Source organism: Penaeus monodon, chromosome 27 (genome assembly GCF_015228065.2).
Source record: "Penaeus monodon isolate SGIC_2016 chromosome 27, NSTDA_Pmon_1, whole genome shotgun sequence".
Classification (NCBI taxonomy): Eukaryota; Metazoa; Arthropoda; class Malacostraca; order Decapoda; family Penaeidae; genus Penaeus; species Penaeus monodon.
The window spans coordinates 13,121,729-13,122,041 of NC_051412.1; positions in this window are offsets into that span (position 1 = coordinate 13,121,729).

Here is a 313-nt window from a genome sequence, read left to right on the forward strand (position 1 = left end):
ATATATGTATACGTGGATAGGGGAATGATGGGTTGTCTTAACATAAATGTCTATTGATCTAGTATGATATTACACACTGAAAATCCTCGAAGTTTCAAGATGATAGAACACAGTTGAGCGCTGTGATATTTATATTACCGAGTTCTAAAAGAAAAGTTTGTACACAAGCAGATAAACAAGGACACCCAGTTCGTGGAAGTATACGAATAAGTGATCGAAGACAATAAACGGACGCAGAAAAACAAATTCCAGGAACAAACGACAACGCGACTGAAGATTACCAATGCTCAGTATTACAATAATATTCGCATTG